Here is a 23,256-nt window from a genome sequence, read left to right as displayed (position 1 = left end):
GAGATATATTTATCTTTAGCTTGCTTTAACATGGAGCGTCGAATGGAATTTGTTTCCACACTTCAAAAATCTGACTATCTATGCCGAGTCTAAACCCTTGGGATCTGGAGGCCGACACCACTACTGATATCTTTAGCTTGCTTTAACATGGAATGCCGAATTGAATTTGTTTCCACACTTCAAAAATCTGACTATTTATGCCGAGTCTAAACCCTTGGGATCCGGAGGCCGACACCACTACTGATCCTCAGATGGAGCTGCATTTGTTGATGTATTTTATCTTGAAGCTGCATTGAATGATAAGGATCCTTTTCCTGGGTCCCAGGTTGATTCCGAAAGAAATAGTGACGCGTGATGCAGATGGCTTGACGATGGCAGACATGGGCCAGATGTGCTGGATTCTGTGCTGCCTGAGGCGTGTACTATCATAGCCACAAAGAAGTAGTGACATGGGATGCAGATGGCTTGACGATGGCAGACATGGGCCTGATGTGCTGGATTCTGTGTTGCTTGAGGCGTGTACTGTCGTAACTACAAAGAAACACACACAGGACGCTGTCAGGTGTATACATGCCCTGTGGGTGGGGGCGGTAGAATAACACCCACGGTAACCCCTGCCTGTCGTAAGAGGCGACTAGAAGGGTCCCCAGAGACTGTGAACTTTGGAGCGTGGGTTGGCGACCACGGGTCCTCAGCTGGGTCTTGGCATTGCTTCAACTTACTTGTGCCAGGCTCCTCACTTTCAACTATCCTATCCGACCTCTGTAGGTCAACTCTTGTTCTTTTCCAACTCTGACACTATTAGGTTTGCGAGGGCTAGGGAGACTTTCATTTTCACGCCCTTCGTGGCCCTTGTCTTTCTTTGACCGATATCTTCATTTTTCGAAGTGTCGGTTCCCTTCAACTTTTCCCTCTGATTAGTGTTATATAGAGGATGGTTGCCTAGTTGTACTTCCTCTTGTACAATAATCACCACCACCTCACTAGGATTACAATATAAAAGAACTGGAAAAAATACAAAGAAAAGCAGCCCGATTTGTTCTGGGTGATTTCTGGCAAAAGATTAGCGTTACAAAAATGTGCAAAATTTGGGCTGGGAAGATTTGGGAGAAAGGAGACGAGCTGCTCAAGTATGTGGTATGTTGATATAGATGTTGATTGCCATAGGGAACCTTAAATATTTGTCCCGAATGTGTAAATTTGTAATACCATATAAATGGTCCGTTATTGGAGGTATTATAAGTGGTATGTTCCTAGCTGTCAGTGGAGAGATGGTGTGGAATGACATCAGTAGGTGAACAAGTTTGAGTGGTATCTTTAAAAGTAGGAAAGATGAAGATAAATCTGGAATTCAAGGGGACAAATTGGGGGAAATATTCGTTTATGGGATAGGAGAATTAGGGATTGGAATAACTAAACAAGGGAGATGTTCAATAAAAATCCATTTTCTTTGAAATCATTTAAGAAAAGGCTGGTGACCCAACAGGTAGGGAATCTGCCACCTGCGCGACTGTCCTAAATTCAGATTCAGAGTTAGGTATTGGAATAAATTACCAAGAGAGATGTTCAATAAATTTCCAATTTCTTTGCAATCGTTTAAGAAAATGCTATGAAAACAACAAACAGGGAATCTGCCACCTGGGCCACTGCCCTACATGCGTATCAGTAGTGATTGACTGTTTGACGATCTGTACGCAAATAATGCACTTTTAATTTCTGCAATTTTTCATCATCAAAAACACTAAAGTGTTCTTTGATAACACAACACAACATTTCTCAAGTGCACAACCCAACAATATGACGCAAAGTATAAATCACATAAATCTAGCACTATTTAAAGGAATAATCTTACGAAGATTCTATCTGATGCATGGCTATTAAATTGTCATAATTATTTTATTTTGGTAAGTCTTCTCTTACCAAAGACAAAATATGTAACTTATGACAAGCCCCTAATCTTTAACACCACGAGGTAACAAATTTGAAGATATTATTCAAATCACAAAACCAAAGAAACTAAGTATGTATTAAAAATTCAACATAGTTAATTAATCATACGAATCATTATTTTCAAATTTTTGCTCTATTTTTTTTTTTTCGCCAGTGGCTTCTACGTCGCACTAACACAGGTAGGTCTTACAGTGACGATGGGAGAGGAAAGGCCTAGGAGTTGGAAGGAATCAGCTGTGGCCTTAATTAAGGTACAGCCCCAGCATTTTCCTGGTGTGAAAATGGGAAACCACAGAAAACCATCTTCAGGGCTGCCAACAGTGAGATTCGAACCAATTATCTCCTGGATGCAAGCTCACAGCCGCACGCTTAAACTGCACGGATTTACAAATTCATGGTGAATGGACTTCATATTATAGTTACTGCTTGACATGTATTTTTTATTGTCATTTGTCTTGACATATCTAACCATAATGAAATTCAAATTATCAAGTTTAGGCTGTTTTCTCCACTACAACAATGTCAATGAACATCCATATTATCCAAAATTTTCTTCTGGGCTCATGAATAAATTGCACAATTCTTGCTGGCTGCAAGTCTGGGTATATTCTTCGCTTACTGCACAGTACTTGGAGCAATTGAAACTCCTGCACTGCCTATCTTACACTGCAAAGAAAATAACAGAGGATTATTATTACCATTTTTTTCTAGATAATAAATTATTGTTCCTCTTCATTGTATAATAGACAGCAGCAGTCACATCATGGGATGTTATGAAGTGTTGTTCATCTAACACAATTTATTTAGCATGAACCAAGAACACTGTGGCACCTTAGATAATAAACAGCTGTGTCAAAATTCTGAGCAATAAAGCAACTTAACATTTAGGCCTACATTGTGTCCATGGTCCAAGATTTACAATTGCCACAATAATATCCCCCTGTGGGTGGGGACAGTAGAATAACACCCACGGAATCCCCTGCCTGTCGTAAGAGGTGACTAAAAGGAGCCCCAGGGGCTCTGAACTTTGGAGCGTGGGTTGGCGACCACGGGGCCCTCAGCTGAGTCCTGGCATTGCTTCCACTTACTTGTGCCAGGCTCCTCACTTTAATCTATCCTATCTGACCTACCTTGGTCAACTCTTGTTCTTTTCCGACCCCGACGCTATTAGGTTTGCGAGGGCTAGGGAGTCTTTCATTTTCACGCCCTTCGTGGCCCTTGTCTTTCTTTGACCGATATCTTCATTTTTCGAAGTGTCGGGTCCCTTCTTTTTTTCCCTCTGATTAGTGTTATATAGAGGATGGTTGCCTAGTTGTTCTTCCTCTTAAAACAATAATCACCACCACCACCACCACAATAATAACATATATAAGGTATTCTTATTAAGAAATATTAAAATAGTAAAATTGTAATTGTTCTAAAAAATTCAAATAAGACATTGGTGGTTGTGTTGTTTTAGTGACCATTGTTTTAAGAAGTACAATATATTTGGAACATGGTAAGCAATAGCATTCCAAATGCCAAGACCAAAATATTGAGATTATCACTTCAGAACTTTCAGAGACATACTTTGTTGGTCAGCAAAAATTACCCAAGCAGCAGCTGCAAGGTGCTTCCATCTTACGGCAGTTAAATCAAGATCCATCTTGCCATTTCATATTTCCAGTTTGTATAATATAACTATTTATAATAGTTTATTTAAATCTGCCTTGATCAATACACTCATTAAATGAAAGAAACATTATTAGTTAAACCATACATGTTTCGGGAAATCTCAACCCTTCCCTTCATCAGTGGTTAGATCAAAGAATAACACAATATGACACAATCTTTTGTTTTACAATTTGAAGGAGTATTGTGTCCCAATACATCATATCAAAGAGTAAAGAGAACTTGTGAAATATTACAAAAATGATCAATACATACAATTTTGGTTGAACTGAATGAGAACACTACACAAATTTAGTATCTTCAAGTTTTTCTTCTTTTCTTCTTTTTGTTCCTTAAATGATTGTATGCTAGCCTAAACAGTGGGTTATCTTCTGTACTTTTCTCATTTAAACTTGATTCAGAATTACATTTTTGTGTAAGGTAAATTTCTAAATTTTCCAAAACATTCATCAGTTTTTCCTTTTTGGTCGAATGTAATAATTTCATGTCATTGGAAATGTCTGTAAACTTATGATGCATTTCAACAATATGTTCTCCCTTTGCCGAATATCTTTTATGTTTGACCGCATTACGTGTTCTTTGTACCTTATAGCCAAATTTCTTCCGGACTGTCCTATGTATCGTTGTTTACATGTTTGGCATGTTAATATGTAAATTCCTGATTTATTAAATATACATTTATTCTCTACTAGCATGGTACCCGTGCTTCGCTACGGTATTATACTGAAATTTATAATTGAATGCTTATTGTTTTAGATATATAATCCGCCGAAATTCGCGATCTGACACGTTTTCAGCGAGAATCCACCAAAATTCCCGATCTGACTCGTTTTCTATTAGATTACGGCACGTTTCCTCCCATTTTTCAATTTTCCTTTCCAGCAATCGATTTCGTACTTCCCGGGCTAGGCTCAGGTATTCTTCCCGGTCAGTTGGGTCCGTAAATCTTTGACATACCGTATATTCCTATAATCATTTTTAATCTGGATAAAATCCTTCAGGAGATCCGGCGTGGTGTCTTATTGGGAGCCTTGGCTGCACTGAACCCGCGGCCGGCTGCATTCTTAGTCATTACCCGTCCAGGAGCCGTTTCCAGCGCGGTCCGCACATTTGACGACGGTCCGGAACATTATTATTATTATTATTATTATTATTATTATTATTATTATTATTATTATTATTATTATTATTATTATTATTATTATTAATGTTATTCTTATTCTTCTTCTTCTTATTATTACTATTATGTGTTGCTGGGATGAATGATGACATCCCCCTGTGGGTGGGGGCGGTAGAATAACACCCACGGTATCCCCTGCCTGTCGTAAGAGGCAACTAAAAGGGGCCCCAGGGGCTCTGAACTTTGGAGCGTGGGTTGGCGTCCACGAGGCCCTAAGCTGAGTCCTGGCATTGCTTCCACTTACTTGTGCCAGGCTCCTCACCTTCATCTATCCTATCCGACCTCTCTTGGTCAACTCTTGTTCTTTTCCGACCCCGACGCTATTAGGTTTGCGAGGGCTAGGGAGTCTTTCATTTTCACGCCCTTCGTGGCCCTTCTCTTATTTTGGTCGATATCTTCATTTTTCGAAGTATCGGCTTCCATTTTTTCCCTCTGATTAGTGTTATATAGAGGATGGTTGCCTAGTTGTACTTCCTCTTAAAACAATAATCACCACCACTGAATGATGACAGGGAAAACCGGAGTATCCGGAGAAAAACCTGTTCCGCCTCCGTTTTGTCAGCAAGAATGTCACATGGAGTGACCGGGATTTGAACCACGGAACCCAGCTGTGAGAGGCCGGCGCGCTGCCGCCTGAGCAATGGAGGATCCTTATAAGTACATTAAGAACAGTAAAATCAATTGGCCTCACCTCCTTTTACACCCCACCGCCGTTAGTTTTTACTGCCACGCCCCCCCTCCAAAAAAAAAATTAAAAGAAGGCGTGTTTCTTTATGTTTAAGGGAGATTACAAACACCAATGTGCCCCAGGGGCTCTGAACTTTGGAGCGTGGGTTGGCGACCACGGGGCCCTCAGCTGAGTCCTGGCATTTCTTCCACTTACTTGTGCCAGGCTCCTCACTTTCATCTATCCTATCCGACCTCTCTTGGTCAACTCTTGCTCTTTTCCGACCCCGACGCTATTAGGTTTGCGAGGACTAGGGAGTCTTTCATTTTCACGCCCTTCGTGGCCCTTCTCTTACTTTGGTCGGTATCTTCATTTTTCGAAGTATCGGATCCCTTCCATTTTTTCCCTCTGATTAGTGTTATATAGAGGATGGTTGCCTAGTTGTACTTCCTCTTAAAACAATAATCACCACCACCAAACACCAATGTTCACGTCTATTACCTTCAGTTTTGAGATATAAGTATCCCCATAAATATAATTTACTTTTGTCACTTCATTTCAAACTACTCCCCCCCCCCAAGTGAATTTTCCCGCAAAAAATACTTGTTTCTTTAATAGTGAAGGATCTTCTAAATGCCAATTATCACGACTCTAACTTCTTCAGTTTTTGATTTATGTGTCCTCATGAAAGGAATTCAACTCCTTTACACTCCCGCCCCCCAAGATGCCTTCCGCCCCAAAACGCGTTTTTCTTTGTTTTTAAAGGAGATCCAAATACGAATTTTCACGTCTGTAACAACTTTAGTTTTTATTAGATGTATATATTCTCATACAATTAAAGTCAATTAATTTTTCAATTCTTTCACCCCCCTCCCCCCGCTTCATTGGATTTTCCGAGAATACGTGTATCTTTACTTTTAAAGCAGATTGCAAATATCAAATTTCACGTCTGTAACATCTTCATTTTTAAGATATCAGTAGCCTAATTAAAAGAATTCAACACCATTTTCAGTCACTTTCACCCCCCCCCTCCACCCAAGTGGTATTTCCGAAAATTAAAAATACACGTTTCTTTATGTTTAATAGAGATAAAAATACCATTTTTCACTTCTGTAACATGTTCAGTTTTTTAGATATACTGTAAAAATTCTCATTTTAAAATTTCACCCCTTTTGGATTCCCCTTAAGTGGAGTTTCCAAAAACAAATCACCTATGTTTCTTTACATTTACAGGAGATTCCAAACACCCACTTTTTACGTCTGTAACATTTTACGTTCCCAAGATAATCTTTCAAAAAATTCACCCCAATTTGTCACTTCTGTTTAACCGCCATTAATAGGATTTTCCAAAAACAAAAAAATACGTGTTTCTTTATTTTTAAAGGAGATCCCATATACAAATTTTCAGTTCTGTAATATCTTCCGTTTCTGAGATATATGTATCCTCATAAAGGAATTCAACCCATTTTTTACCCTTTTACACCCCTCCTATTGGGATTTACAGGAAACAAAAAAATACGTGTTCCTTTATTTTTAGAGGAGATTCTAACTACCAATTTTTACATCTGTAAATTTTAAAGTTTTAAGATGTAGACACATTCATTTTAAAAAATTCACCCCCCTTTTCACCCCTCAATATTTGGATTTTCCAAAAACGAAAAAATACGTGTTTCTTTACATTTAAAGTAGATCCCAAATACCAATTTTCAGGTCTGTAATATCTTCTGGTTCTGAAATATAAGTAGCCTCATTAAAGGCATTCAACCCATTATTCACCCTTTTACACCCTTCCTATTGGGATTTTCCGAAAACAAAAAAATACGTGTTTCTTTATGTTTAATGAAGATTCTAAATACCAATTTTTACATCTAGATTCACTCATTTTAAAAATTCACCCCATTTTCACCCTCCCATTAATTGGATTTTTCAAAAACAAAAAAATACGTGTTTCTTTATTTTTAAAAGAGATCAAAAGTACCAATTTTCAGGTCTGTAATATCTTCAGTTTCTGAGATATAAGTACTGGTATACTGATTAAGGGCATTCAACCCATTTTCCCCATTTTCACCCCTTTTCACCCCTCCTATTGGGATTTTCTGAAAACAAAAAAATACGTGTTTCCTTATTTTTAAAGAAGATTCTAAATACCAATTTTTACATCTGTAAACTTTTAAACGTTCGAGATATAGACACACTCATTTTAAAATTTCACCCCTCTTTTCACCCCCTTAGCGAAGGAATATCCAAAAATCCTCTCTTAGCGAGCACCTACATCTTAATATGAATATATCCCCAAAATTTCATTTCGTTACATCCAGTAGTTTTGGCTCTGCGATGATGAATCACTCAGTCAGTCAGTCAGTCAGTCAGGACAAGTTATTTTATATATATAGATTTTATCTGAATTGAAAACTATCTTATTAGTATTATTATCTGTTTTGTATGTGACATTGATGTTCTTTTTCCTGAAAATTTTAGCCAGTTGATAAGAGTGCTTATTTCGAAAAGTTAGAACTATGAATTTCTTTCTCTCTTTTCGCAAAGGTGTTCCAAATGCCATCTGTTTTGCAATAATGAACCAAATGATATTATTGACTTTAATCAGTTTTGTTGTCCACATGTAATTGTACTAATTTCAAGACTATTTCACATGGATGTGACAAGTCATGCTTTTGAAGAGGAAAGAAGAAATGAACCAGAATTTGTACGCTGAGCCTTTTCGACAGTATTCACCATAGTGGAGTTAGCCTGGCAATGGGAGCTTTCTGTACTAGCCCCATTCCCAGCCTACTCACTGAAGCGGGAGTTCCATCTTTACGAATAAGGAGGCAGCAGTTACTCCGCACATACACTGCCAAAATTCGTGAAATGCCGCTACATCCACCAGAGGTGCAAAGACTGGCCGAATACCGGTTGGGTCTCGATTTGATCGCTTGTGTCATGATTTGAATATCGATATCGGTGGCTGTCTTGAACAAACTCTTAGCGAGGTACCTCCGTGGTTTGTTCCGCGACCGGATATATGTCTAGATCTGCTCTGTGGACCCAAGGTGAACACAGATTGCTCCATTTATCAGAGGTATTTCCAGGACATATCCAGACATCCAGACATATCTTCACGGATGGTTCTAAAATCGGAGATAATGTTGGTTGCTTTTTCATCATTGATGATATAAGCATGAAGATCTCACTTCCTAGAGCATGTAGCATGTATACTGCAGAGCTTTACGCCAATTTACACGCTCTGCAGTTTGCACTGCATGACGAAAGAAGCCACTTTCTTATGTGTACCGATTCGTTAAGCTCTCTGCAGTCTATTGAAATCTGTTCCTGCAACACCCACTGGTACAGCAGATTCATGACCTTCTAGCCAGGTTAAGTGATGCTGACACCAGAATCCCTTTCGCGTGGCTTCCAACCAGCTGAGAACAATTAAGAAAACAATTGCCGTGTGGCGGTCCTCTTTCCGACCCTCACAGAGAGAGGCTATAGTACAATGTAGGCTGAGGATAGGTCATTTACGATCTACGCACTCTTATCTCCTAAAGAAGGAAGACCACCCCAGTGTGTTCTTGTGGTGCCGACTTCACTGTGGCCCACATCCTCACAGAGTGCGCTGATCTCTCTGGTCTAAGACGGAGCCTCGACCTGCAGGAAAAACTCGAACGCACACTAGACGATGACGCGACTCCTGCTGATCTCGTCATCTGCTTTATGTGCGACAGTGGACTAATCAAGGGTATATAAATTACAAGAGTACTGTTACTCAGGGAATGCAGGTTCCCTTTTAATTCATTAGTAATTTTTCGGCCTAATTCAATAAATTTTTTGTTTTATTTTGTACTTTGTTTCCAAATTCCTTTATTGAATAAATAATTTTGTTTTTATTTTTATTTTAAATTTCTTTTCTACTGATTTGTTCAGGGAGGATGATTACCTCATTGTACTTCCTCTTAAAACAAAAATCACCACCGCCAACACCTTTCCTGACAAGGTTAGTAATGAACGTTAATCAATTCTTTGTCTGGAAATGTGCAACAATAACCCAGAGGCTGAAAATGAACCAAGATGTAAATTTTTAAAAGTACAATTATCTACAAAGTGATGCTCAAGTTTTTTTATTACATCTATGGTGAAACAGGTGCCAATTAAACAGAAATGAAATGCTTTTTATGAAAGGATGAACATCTCGAGAATATGCTCAATTGCTGGATTTCTCCTCAAAATGTAAACACATCACTACAAATGGTGACCTCTGATAATATATCTGATAAATGAGGATGGAAATGTGGTCACAATAAGATTGATCATGAGAGAGTCCTGGAAGTGGTAAATTAAATAATTGAAATTCCAAGATTCAAATCCAACTGCTGTCGAAATGTATGTAACAAGGAATTTGTTGACAGTCACATAACTATACCCATTATGTACGAAAAATAAATTTGGAAGTGAACAATCCAGTGAGTGTGTTGAAGTATAAAGCCATTTTCTACAAGTTTCAACATCAAAAGGAAAGCCTTGAAAAAAGGACAGTTGTAATTGTTGCGATTATGTCCATGCAAAAATGAAATCAGTGAATGATCCATCTTGCAAAGAAGTATTGCATTTAGAGCATCAAGATCACTTAAAGGTAACATGTAATGCTCAAACAAAGATGAAGCAAGATATGAAAAGGGAAAAAGAAGTTGAGGAATTGGAAATGATAACATTTGATCTTGAGAAGACACTCTGTTGCTGAAAATCTCAACCAACATTGCATTTGGTAAAATGCAGCAGGTGTGGATGTATAAGTGTGGAATTCTCTGTGGTGCAACCGGAAAAGGGTTTTGCTTTCTTGGGTTGAAGACACCACAAGTTGTGATGCCAAAGAAGTAGGTTTGTGTTGGAAGAAGTATATTAAAAACAATGTAAAAGACAACATTACTGATCTAGTTTTGTGGGCAGACTTTTATGCAGAGGCCGAAACTTAAACATCAAACTAACCTTGATGCTGAAGGCTGTTATGGAAAATCATCCAAATCTTACCTCATTTTCTTTAAGGCTCCTGATTCCAAGGTATATATATTTCTTCCAAATGATGCCAATTGCAATGATGTTGAGCAGGCTTTTAAAATTGAGCATTGCTTGTACCTGTAGGGAAAAAGTCTTATTGTTGTAATTTTAAAGAACACCAGTGATTTATAAACATTAAGTTTGACACCTCAAGTAACATGATTAATTGGAAGAAAAATCACAAAATAATCTTGAAAAAGGAAGATCAATTCAATCTGTACCTAAACACAGACCATAATGATGATGCCTATGTAACTGTGGACCTACAGAAGAAACATCGTGGAAGGCCTTCTTTTATACTTCTTTATACTTTATGCTGTCTGACTCATTGGCTGAATGGTCAGCGTACTGAACTTCGGTTCAGAGGGTCCCGGGTTCGATTCCCATCTGGGTTGGGTATTTTAACCTTCATTGGTTAACTCCAATGGCTTAGGCCTGGGTGTTTTTGCTGTCCCCAACAAGTCAGCAACTCACACACCTCACATAACACTATCCTCCACCACAATAACACGCAGTTACCTACATATGGCAGATGTCACCCACCTAGAAATAGCCACACAAATTTAAATTGAAACTTTATGCTTCTTTTATACACTCTTTGAACTACTGGTGTGTAAAGGGAAAGCCATATATAGACCGAAACTTAAAGGTCTGAAATCTATGTTGCGTTTGATTTCCTGTGATGCCAAAGCCTGCTTATTAGTCTCTTATTGCAGATGAAGAAGTTGTCGCTGACACTGAAGGACTTAACGGTGTAGTGGATATTGAAGAAGATGAAAATACTTAGCACAAATTCTGAATAGTGTGCAAAGCAGGACACTTTATATGTTTCCTTTTACCTTTCCCCATACTGTATTTGTGAAGTATTTCCTGCATCACCTGACTCGTTCCTCTACACTCCATTACACTTGTTTTGTGCTTACTTATTTTCATCTTGTACTCCATCCCCATGACTTTGTCCATACCATCCAACAATTTCTCCAGAACTTCTGCAGACTCATATAAAATAACAAAAACAATATAATTGGCAAATCTCAGGGTTTTGATTGCCTCACCATGTTTTGTGATTCCCTTTCAAAATTCCTCATTGATTACATTTATCCTCTTTTTTCAAAGCCTTTGACTCTTATCACTACAGACTGATGTAGATAATTCTTTTTACTCAGTGCCTGATCCCAATCTCCTTTAGAATCTGCTAAAACAGCTGGGCAATTTCAGTGTTGTATTTCATATAATAATTCTTTGTTGATTTGAATTTTTCTTGTGGAATTGATTTGTGGAAGGAATTTCCACAGGTCCAAAAATAGTCACTCAGAAAATTGAAGGCAGGCATTCTTCTCAACCTATAGATATAATCTACTGAAGAATTATATATTGATAACAAGAAATATTAAATGTGACAAGCATACCTTCCTGTTTTAAGTGACTACACATGAAAATTTGATCCTCTCTGTGAAGTGTATGAACACTCCGCAACCTGTGTGCACGTCAGTTTGCAGCGTTCTATGATGTCTTCACCAGCAATGTAGATCCTACAGTACAGCTTCGAGTCACTCGTTGGCCAGCCTGAAATGAAGAAGTTGGTTTACCAGCCAACTGTAAACTATTATAATAGCAAATATCACCTACACAACATCTCCATCCATGGGCTCATGATCTCTGCTTGGGACACACTCCCCAAATTTCTCCTACAACTGTTGAATTCTCATGGACTCAACCGGATATGACTTCACGACATAGAATGCTTACCACCTATACTCCACAATTATTTATTTAGCATCTGATGAACTTTTCATAATACTATATACTACTAGCTGATGTACCCGTGCTTCGCTACGGAATTCTACGTTGTATACAGAATTCTAGGTTACGTAGTGTACACGTTGTGAGCAAGATTGTCTTAAATTGTATAGCTCTTAACGTTACCCTAGAAGCGCGACGGGAGGTCACCAAACATCTTTTCTCATATGAAGACTGAGAGAATTTTCACTGTAATGGTAGACCCAATTTCATACCATCAGTCACAATTAGGTTATGAAGTTTTCATTATAATGCCTTTTTACATCTTCAGAAAGACTGACTTGGTGGTTTTCCCAACTGAAATGAACATACAATGACGTCTATAGGAATGACGCGATTAAAAGCAATGCTTTCATATTACAAAATACTTGTTCAAATGAAACACCACACATTTTCTCACTTTTAACGAACAGGACTACGCTGCCTATCTAACAGTCCAAAGTTCCAGACCTGGAATGACCAAACCACAGACAGCCGTGATCTGTGCACATTCTTCGGCTTTCTTCGGCGGGGAGAGGGTCGAATAGTGGAGACTCCCAGGGCAAAAACTATGCCCAATTTCTATTCTGTTTTCTAGGAGTACCTGATGAGTCAGAAAATATCAATTCATTACACTGGCGGCGGAAAAATCTATCTGACTTGAAGGCAAATTTTTCCTCCAAGCCATAAGAGAAACCCCCTCTTCACTGCTAGTTTGGAATGAATTGAATGTAGGATTTAATAAAAGTGAAGAGAAAGAAGCTTTTCTTAAGAAACGGCTCTTTTCAGAGTTGAATTTTGAGTTATTTAGTGAATATTGTGGTGCTATAATTCGGAAAATGCCTAAATTGTTATTCTAGACCAGGCCATACTACTACTACTACTACTACTACTACTACTACTACTACTACTACTACTACTACTACTACTACTACTACTACTACTACTACTACTACTACTACTACTACTACTACTACCACCACTAGTGTGGCTCTGCCTTAAGTATGCACACAGCTCAAAGAAACAGCGCGCCAGAGTAGGGATCGAATAGCTGAAATACTATGATGATCCAGTGTATTATGTGCCAGCTGTATCAGAAAATGTATGGACCAGATGAATGGCATGCTAAAAAAGAAAATTTTCTAACTCCCTGGCTATTTCCCGCCAATATTCAGTCAGGCTGTTATACTCGGAGTTGAGAGGCAGCATAAGAGACAAAGAACATTACAATAAACAATGGTCAATGTAATGTTATTGTTGATCAATGTTATGCACTTTCGATATTATACGCATTCACATTTCGTTTTCTTCCGACTCTGAAATACCACTCTTATCATAGTCGGTACGGTAAAACTGAATGAAAGATAAATGATCGGAAATGTTATTCTCTATAACTTTTTTATATGGTGCTTTTGGATAGGACCAATAACATTGGTATTTAAAAATTGCACTTTAGGCACCTTCACCTAAACTACAATTTCATCCAGGATGAATAAAATTGTTTATAGCTTAGACTGTAGTTTCTTATTCCCCGACTCTATATACCGATTTTCATTAAATTCTGTTAACCCATTTTCTCATGGCTCGGCGTTGATATGGACTTAGCAACGAAGTACAAATTCATGAATATCTTTGTTATCATAGCTGGTATGGTAAAAATGTATAAGATATAAATGGTCAGCAATTTAATTCTCTATAACTTTGGTTATGTAGTATTTATCGATACGACAACTAATAATATAAATATTTGAGAATTACATTTAGGCCTTCCCCTAAACTACCATTTTACTCAGCGTAAATAGAATTACTTATATCTTAAATTGTAGTGGCTCATTCTCCGACTTTGCATACCAATTTTCAATGAAATAGTACCACTAATAATGTAAATATTTAAAAAATAAATTTTAGGCCATCCCCTAAACTATCATTTCACTCAGCGTGAATAAAATTATTCATAAGCTATACTGTAGTGATGTATTCTTCGACTTTGCATACCAATTTTTATGAAGATTGGACTACTAAAACATCAATATTTGAAAATTAAATTTCAGGCCTTCCCCTAAACTACCATTTCTATCAGCGTGAATAAAATTATTTCTGGCCTAGATTGTAGCGACTTATTCCCCGACTTTGCATACCAATTTTCATTAAATTCTCTTTGACCGTTTTCTAGTGATGCGTGTACAGACAGACAGACAGACAGACAGACAGACAGACAGACAGACAGACAGACAGACAGACAGACAGACAGAAATTACGGAAAAGTAAAAATTGCACTTTCTGGTTACTGTGGACATAACCGATACAGAAATACCATTCTTTTCAAATTCTGAGCAATATATCCCCCTGTGGGTGGGGGCGGTAGAATAACACCCACGGTATCCCCTGCCTGTCGTAAGAGGCGACTAAAAGGGGCCTCAGAGGCTCTGAAATTTGGAGCGTGGGTTGGCGACCACGGGGCCCTCAGCTGAGTCCTGGCATTGCTTCCGCTTACTTGTGCCAGGCTCCTCACTTTCATCTATCCTATCCGACCTCCCTTGGTCAACTCTTGTTCTTTTCCGACCCCGACGGTATTAGGTTTGCGAGGGCTAGGGAGTCTTTCATTTTCACGCCCTTTGGCCGATATCTTCATTTTTCGAAGGGTCGGTCCCTTCCATATTTTCTCTCTGATTAGTGTTATATAGAGGATTCCTCTTAAAACAATAATCACCACCACCACCACTCTGAGCAATTTACAGACAAAACTCTTATTTTATATATATAGATATGATGTAATTTATTTCTGAACCTTCTATTCTTTTCTATCTCAGACGTTCTATTAACTTCATACCCCTGTGGGTGTGGGCGGTAGAATAACACACACAGTATCCCCTGCCTGTCGTAAGAGGCAACTAATAGGGGCCCCAGGGGCTCTGAACTATGGAGCGTGGGTTGGAGACCAGGGGGCCCTTAGCTGAGTCCTGGCATTGTTTCCACTTACTTGTGCCAGGCTGCTCAATTTCATCTATCCTATCCGACCTTTCTTGGTCAACTCTTGTTCTTTTCTGACCCCGACGCTATTAGGTTTGCGAGGGCTAGGAAGTCTTTAATTTTCACACCCTTCGTGGCCCTCGTCCAAAGACATAACCGAGTTTGTTCGCTTTGCGGTTAGGGTGGTCCAGCTGTGAGCTTGCATTTGAGAAATAGTAGGTTCAAACCCCACTGTCAGCAGCCCTGAAGAAGGTTTTCCATCGTTTCCCATTTTCACACCAGGCTTAATTGGACCATGATAATAGGGTGACCAACTCTAAATTTTCAAATGGAGAACGGACTCTTAATAAAATGAGGACATTTTATAAAAATGTTCTAAAAATGGAGGACAAATGGAATTTTAATATTTACATTCAAAATTTAGTATTACATACCTTATAACTGTTATGTTGATGAAGATGCTGAAGTTGTAGCTATTTCATGCTGATACTTATCAACTGCACCAACAGCAAAGATGAATTATTTTCTTGTAATAAGTAATTGTAAAACTCTCCACATGACATGTGACCGAATCGGTCAGCAGACGGTTTCTTTCTTCCGACCACTGTGTATTACTCTTTCAACGGTTGCATTGCAACCTGGAATAGCGAAATAAAACTGACAAATGTTAAGCAGCTCACTAAATGTTTCAATGTCAGGGCTATATTTGAAAAACTCACACCACTGCTTATCTCATGTTGTATGTTTATCAATTTCAGAACTCCTAGTGTAATTCTGAACATTGCAAAAGTGGTTTAAAAAAAAAGTTTAGAGTCATCTATCTCTACACTTTTAGATTGCAAACAGTCAAGACAAGGAAGAACATCTTCAAACTGAATGTCTTTCATACTATGAATCTTCATCCATTGGAAACACTTAAATTCTTCCATCATAGGGTTACACCACTTTAACAGGTATTGGATGCACATTTCATAAAAACCAACAACATGTTCTACAAATGCAATGCATTCTCTTTCAAAGCCATTTTCAGTGACAAGGTTAGCAATGAATGTTAAACAATTCTTTGTCTGCAAATGTGCAAAAAAATGCCTAGATGATGTAAACGAAGAAAAAGACATGGAGAATTTTAAAAGTACAGTGAACTACTAAGATCAAAAAACTCGGAAAATGTACCAATACATGCCTAAATTTTTTCGGCTGGTGGCCCTCGCCTATAAACGCTAACTCAGTCGGCCCAATAAAACATAAACAGGCAGACGCCAAGTAGGCAGTCGCCTCCCCTAAACATGTCCTGCTGCATAGTTCGAGGCGTGGACCTCGCCATACCGGAAGATGACATCTATGAGGACCTGATAGCTCCTGACATTTAAAGATAAAAATTTCATGATGTTCCGTATTGAACTGTATCACAATTAAATTGAAATAACAAATAACGTAGTTCAACCTCATCATCATCATCATCACCATCATCATCATCGGTTTGCCCTTCCGGCGAGCCGGGTAGGGTGTTTGAAAACGAGCGTCTTCCAAAGTTGCCTATTCAAAAACATTTTGTTGTCCAAGACAGATTTCCAATTCCATCCTCTTCTCTCCACGTCTTCCCTCGGTTGGTCCACCCATCTTCTTCTTGGTCTTCCAGCTGGTCTTCTACCTGTTATTCTCTTTTCCAAATAAGCACATGGTAACCTTGTGCTATTCATTCATTTAACATGCCCAAACCATTTAAGTCTAGATGACCTAAGTCTTTCCTCCATCAATTCATTTAGACCTAGGTTAGATCGGATGTCAACATATTTCACATGTTCAAGTCGGGTCTTTTGGAGGGCAGTTCTAAGAAATTTCATTTCACAGGCTTGAATCCTACTACAATCCTTTGATGTTAGTGTGCAGGTTTCCAGAGAATATGTAAGGATGGGAATGAAATATGACTTGTACAGGGTCATTTTTGTTCTTTGTGGGACCTTCTCATCCCATAGTAGGTGTCTAATGATACTGTAAAAGTTAGAGCCTTTGGTATCTCTGTTTGTTATTTCTATCTCAGCTCTGTCATTACTAGCCATTACGCTTCCTAAATAACTGAATTGGTGTACTCCTTCAACTTGGTGGTCCTGTATTTTTATGTTGCATTCTGTATTATGTCTGCTGATTTTCAATGCTACTGTTTTTGATGGGTTCAATTTCATTCCATAATCATCAAACTTCTGACACCATGCATTCAGATTATTTTTCACCCCCTTCTCTGTTTCATCCCATATTGCCACATCATCTGCAAACACCAGAGCCTGAAGATCTTTATTACCTTTTCCTTTTAGTTCCTTTGAAATGGTATCCATAACAGCTATGAATAGAAGAGGTGATAAGGAACTTCCCTGTTGTACTCCTTTGGTTGTATTGAACCATTCAGAGTGACCATCTCCAATTCTGACACAGCTTTTACTATTAGTACATAGCATTTGGATCTTCCTAATAAGGTACTCCGGTACACCAAGTTTTCTAAGACTTTTCCAAAGTGTTGATCTAGGAACATTATCATACGCCTTTTCAAGGACCATAAATACAATAATTAGGTCTTTTCCTCTTTCCCAGTGTTTCTCTGCCAACATCCTCAAAGCAAATATCAGATCTGTTGTGCTTCTTCCAGTCCTAAAGCCATGTTGTTCCTTTTCTAAGATAGGCTCTAGTATATCCCTTACTCTGGCTTCCATGATCTTCTCCATAATTTTAAAGCCGTGTGATAAGAGGGTAATGCCTATATAATTTTCACTTTTCCTTCTACTCCCTTTCTTAAAGATAGGAACTATCACCCCTTTTGTCCAATCTTCAGGTATTTCGTTATCCTTCCATATTCATTACAAATAAATAAGAAATGTAGCATTACATTTCTATTTAATTATAAGCAGAAGCGGTACCATTTTTGTCCCCAATCTGGGTCATCATCAGCCGAATAAAATGCAAAAACAATGCATAGGTAAATAAGAAATTAAATAGTGAGTCCTTCAGAAAAACAGTTGAATAGGATTGGGGATTGGCACTGTGCAATTTTAAATCATAAAATCTAGAAGAAATAGAGGGTGAGTCACTTATATGAAGTAAGGTGCATACAAAGAGTCACCAGAATACTCTGCGCCCACAGCCCTATATACATGGTGCATCTGCAACTTCCAACTGAAAACAACGTCAAGCAACTAATAAGCACCAGAGTTCAAATACATGGCCATCACTGCAGAGTAGAATCCTCGCACTCTCCACCCCTACCCAGCCGCCAAGCCCCAGTCACTGCACATCGCTGCCCCTGCCCACCCCCCACTCCAATCACACCATACCCACAAGAATACCCACCCCATTCTCAAACAGGTTTCAACCTCCCATTCCAACCAACCTATGATCCATATCACCTCCTCATCACGCCCCAGGGGCTCTGAACTTTGGAGCGTGGGTTGGCGACCACGGGGCCCTCAGCTGAGTCCTGGCATTGCTTCCACTTACTTGTGCCGGGCTCCTCACTTTCATCTATCCTATCCGACCTTCCTTGGTCAACTCTTGCTCTTTTCCGACCCCGACGCTATTAGGTTTAAGAGGGCTAGGGAGTCTTTCATTTTCACGCCCTTCGTGGCCCTTGTCTTTCTTTGTCCGATATCTTCATTTTTCGAAGTGTCGGTTCCCTTCCATTTTCTCCTCTGATTAGTGTTATAAAGAGGTTGATTGCCAAGTTGTACTTCCTCTTAAAACAATAATCACCACCACCACCACCTCCTCATCACCTCCCTTTACTCCCTCTGTGGGTGGGGGCGGTAGAATAACACCCACAGTATCCCCTGCATGTCGTAAGAGGCAACTAAAAGGGGCCCCAGGGGCTCTGAACTATGGAGCGTGGGTTGGCGACCACGGGGCCCTCAGCTGAGTCCTGGCATTTCTTCCACTTACTTGTACCAGGCTCCTCACTTTCATCTATCCTATCCGACCTCCCTTGGTCAACTCTTGTTCTTTTCCGACCCCGACGCTATTAGGTTTGCGAGGGCTAGGGAGTCTTTCATTTTCACGCCCTTCGTGGCCCTTGTCTTCCTTTGGCCGATACCTTCATTTTTCGAAGTGTCGGACCCCTTCCATTTTTCTCTCTGATTAGTGTTATATAGGGGATGGTTGCCTAGTTGTACTTCCTCTTAAAACAATAATCACCACCGCCACCTCCCTTTACAACTTCACAAGCTCAGTCAAGCTAGCGTTGCTGAAACAGCCCAACATACTTAACACTCATATCAGATGTAAGGCTTTTCAGGCGTTTGCTCTATTAACCAGCGTTTCATCTTAGGTCTGACACTAGACTCGTCAGAGTGGGATGTGTCAGACCCTACCCACTGACGCTGGGTGTATGCAGGTGAGCGAAGCGAAAACAAGTTATTTCACTTCCTCTCCTCAAACAAGGAGGGGCGGGCCATCAGCTCAACTAAGGAGCTCTTCGACCATGTGAAGGAAAGATTTTACTGAAATAGAGAAAATGTAGGGGGTGTGTGTTGTACACACCAAAGGGGGAAAATAGTTAATGAATCTGGCGTAAAGGCACCATCACAAGAAGCCGGGACTCCAGGGAAGACCCACAAAGCACCCCACATAGGCAAACCCCCGCAAACACCGGGGGAAGAGGGGACAAGTGATTTATTTATTTAATACCAATGTATCTCGGGGGCGCATTACAGAAAGTGACAGTATTTACAGATAAGTACATGAATTGCATAAATTACATAAATTGAGCTGGGAGAAAGGTGGAGAAAGGAGGAGGGTAGGATTGTGATAGAAGGTAGGAAAGGGTCGTGGTTATGTTGGTAATGGAAGTGGCTAGTAGGCGAAGGAGGTCTAGAGTCTGGAAGGGCGATATGAGGAAGTTCGGTGGTGGAGCGGGTAGGGGGACAGCTTGTGGGATTGGGGTGGATGGCGCGGCAGGCGGTGGGCTGCGAGAAGGGGTAAAAGGAGGGGATCGGTCAGGGCGAGGTGGGGAGCGAGAGGGCTCCACTCGATAAGTCCGCCCGCAAAAACGGACACCGTTGGTGAGTAGATGGTCTACGTCGGCTGCAGAGGAGAGTTGTATGCGCACCATGAAGGTCGGGCCGTTGACGTTGAAGATACGAAACGCCCGACGGGCGGGGACGCCTGCCAGTTGTAGTTCTTCCAGGATGTCCCGGTTGGCGATGGCAGGGTCAATGCCACGGATGACACAGCTCGGAGATGGAGACTGCTGGTGAGGTGGCGTTGCTGTGGTTGCTTCGGCGTGGGAGATGTTCTGAGCTTTAAGGACAGCATCCGTGTATGTGACAGGAGGCGTGTGTGGACTGGATAGTGTGGTAGAGAGGGACGGGGTGGGAGTGGACATGATAGGAGTGAGGTGGCTAGTTGTTGTATGAAGAAGAGAAGTAGATGGGGTAGTATGGGCAGAAGTGGTGATGGTAGTGGTAGGGGTAGTAGTAGTGATGAGCAGAACAAGCAGCTGCAGTTACCGCAGGTCATCGTCTCCTTCCGCCACCGAGCTGTGTTGTCCGCGGTGCTGACCCAGCTATAACGGAGGAGGACATCATGAACGAACTCCACGCGGCAGGCATCCCCGCCCATAGAGTTTTTTGTATCTACAACAATCATGGTCCAACGTTCATGGTCCGTCTCCAACTTCCCTGCAATGACGACGTCCTTCATCTGGTTACTTCCGGCGTCCGCCTCCATCGTCGACACCACCGAGTGGAACACTCTCGCTCCCCGCCCCATACTGTTCGCTCCTCTCCTCTCACTTCTCCTCATCGATCACCACCGGACCTGCCATCCACCCCATCCCCGCAGCCCATCTATCTCCCAGCTCCCCAGCACACTTCTTTTTCGTCGTCCCTCCCAATTTTAGATCTCCTTTGCCTACTCGCTACCTCGATTACCAATATCACAACCACCCTTTATTAATTCATACTGCAACACTTCCCTTGTCCTCCTTACACCACCTTCCCGCCGAACCCGTTACCTGTCCCTATGCATTACTAGTAAAACTCTAGCTCGTAAGTCTTTGTTCTTCTTGTCTTTCTCAACATTAATGTTTTATTCTGTACCACTTTTCTTCTTCCGGAATGCGCGCCCAAGATGCTTTGCTATGTAAATAAATTTCTCTTCCCTTTTCCTCTGGTGTTTGTAGGGGTCTGCTTGTGCGGGGGCTTTGCGGGTCCTCCCTGGGTCCCGGCTTGTTGTCACGGTCTCCCTGCACCAAACTCATTTACCATCCTCTCTATATGGTATGTACAACACATGCCCTTCTGCGTTTTACTTTCATCGCTGACCTTTTAATCTCAAAGGCCGAAGAGCTCCTTTGTTGAGCTGATGGCCCACCCCTCCTCGTATGAAGAGTGGGAATGAAATAACTCACGCTATCCTATGCTATGCTATGCTCACCTGCATACACCCAGCGTCAGTGGGTAGGGTCTGACACATCCCACTCTGACGAGTCTAGTGTCAGACCTAAGATGAAACGCTGTTTAATAGAGCAAACACCTGAAAAGCCTTACATCTGATATGTTTTTGACAGGCTCTATTGGTGAAAAATATCTAATTCCCTCTATGGGAATTTATAATTTTCCATTTGGAATTGCTAGGTGGGCAATAATTCCATTGTGGAGATTTATCTCCTGTATGCAGTTATCAGACTGTGCCTCATAAATAGGCTTCTGATAAGCTCACCTGCAAATCACGTTGTACGTGTCAAGTCTGACGAGCCCGTACACCGTAATCCAGCACGACGTCTTATCGACGCTTAAATAAGTGTATTGGACAGGTGGACCGAGTGGTTTCGTGGGGTTTCACCCCTAGACTTGCATATTCCTCTAATAGCACAGTACAGCTCTTCATTCTTCTTATCCAGGCTAAAATCCTCCTCAGCCACTCCTACATACTCTTCGTTCTTCTGAAGTCAAGTCTCCAGGAAGTCCAGCGTTTTTTCAACACTTCGCCCGGTGTCATGTCGGAGCTCCAGGAGATGGATCACGAACATCCTGGACCCCGCGTTATGGATGACGAATCTATTAAATCAGCCCGCCATTGGATAGCGACGATGGTCACCACTCTAGCCCTGAACGTGAAGTTAAGAAACGCCGTGATGAAGCCAGTCTAGCTTCTAGTTCCACTTGTTCTACATATACACCAGCCACTTCCCAGTCCGAGCGAGCAGGCACGCCGTCCTCGGTTCTGGGCATCCAACAATTACCATCTTCGCCACCTCAGTATCAAGCTCCCTTACCTCTTCTGTATATGCCTCCTAATATTCGTAGCTATGCTACGGTTGCGAAAAATCTGGCTCTTCCTTTTAATATCCGACAGCGCAGTATCATTTCTCCCACACCACAGCTTCCACCTACTTTTTACGTCATCAAACTGATTAATATTGAACCACATCTGGCCAATACCCGCTCTCTCTACCAGCTTATCTCCATGTTTACCCCCAACATCTCTCAATACGATCTGGAGATTCAACGTACAAGAGAAGGCTTCAACCTGAAAACATCTAAGCCCTTCTACTCGCATTTCACTTCGGCGATTGGAGCCCACCAACTGGGAAAACACGCCCGGGCTAGTAATCTTACTCAGCAGCAACCAGCCCGTCTACCTGAGGCTCCCTCTCGTCCCGCCCCTGTCTTATCTGTCGTTGCTTATGGGGTCGAATGGGACTACACGGAGGATGAAGTGGTGGCCCAGCTCCAACAAGACGGCCACCAAATATATCGCGTCCTCCGCATCAGGAACGCCGAGGGACCAACTACTCTGGTACGCATTCTCTCCTGGGATGTTAACACCCTTGACTGCCTGCTCCGCGATGGTGCCATGATCTACGCCCACCGCCACCGCGTCGAGCCATCCCGGTCATCACCCCCGAGGAGGATTCGCTGTGACCGCTGTCAGCGGTACGACCACCTGCCAAGTGAACCCTGCAAACAACATCAGGTATGTGCCACATGTGCACAGGATCATC

This window comes from Anabrus simplex, chromosome 1 (genome assembly GCF_040414725.1).
Source record: "Anabrus simplex isolate iqAnaSimp1 chromosome 1, ASM4041472v1, whole genome shotgun sequence".
Lineage (NCBI taxonomy): Eukaryota > Metazoa > Arthropoda > Insecta > Orthoptera > Tettigoniidae > Anabrus > Anabrus simplex.
Note: the sequence above shows the minus strand (reverse complement) of the source record.